Source organism: Nannospalax galili, unplaced genomic scaffold (assembly GCF_000622305.1).
Source record: "Nannospalax galili isolate Female #2095 unplaced genomic scaffold, S.galili_v1.0 scaffold113, whole genome shotgun sequence".
Taxonomy (NCBI): Eukaryota; Metazoa; Chordata; class Mammalia; order Rodentia; family Spalacidae; genus Nannospalax; species Nannospalax galili.
In genome coordinates, this window is record NW_008335444.1 from 6,890,930 (window position 1) to 6,891,722 (window position 793).

Here is a 793-nt window from a genome sequence, read left to right on the forward strand (position 1 = left end):
AGACAGGCAGGACCACGGGGGCTTCTGAAGCCTCCATGTTCAATGCTAAGTACAGAAATGGAGATCTGTATCTCAGAGTAATGTGAAGTTGTGGGGAAAGCCTGTCCACACAAAGCTATTAAAAATCGCATTTTCATCAGGCACAGTGGTACATGCCTTTGACACCAGGGCTTGGGAGGCAAAGGCAGGTGGAGCTCTGTGAAAATGAGGCGAACCTGGTCTATATAGTAAGTTCCAGATCAGCTGGGACTACAGAGAGACCCTGTCTCAAACAAAACAAAACAAAACAAAACAAAACAAAACGTAATTTCCAGAAATTTCTCCTGATCCAGAATTGGGTGCTGTTCCGGTATTGGCAAAGACATGCTGCCTGGAATGTGAAAGGAATGAACCAGATAGCCTTTGAAGGTCCTTTCTTGCGGGAAGAGCCTGTAGGTTCAGAATCAGGGTCTGTACTTACAGTTTATCCCAGTGATCCTGAAGGGGCTGCCCTTTCCTTTCCCTCAGGCTAGTTAGCCAGGTCTCATACAGCCAAGAAAGGCAACCCATGACATCTCTCTCCCCTGCTGTGATACCACAGGTGTGGGGGAAATCATAGGGAAACAAGACTTTGTCAAAGGATACTCAGCAAACCAGGAACAAAACACTGTGGTCATCTGCATTCTTCAGGTAAATCACACAGACTCAAATAGGATTCGCTTTTCCTGTTTACAGCTTTCTCCCCATTCTCAACCACCAAATCCAGGAAAAACGAAGAAGAGGAAGAAGAAGAAGAAGAAGAAGAAGAAGAAGA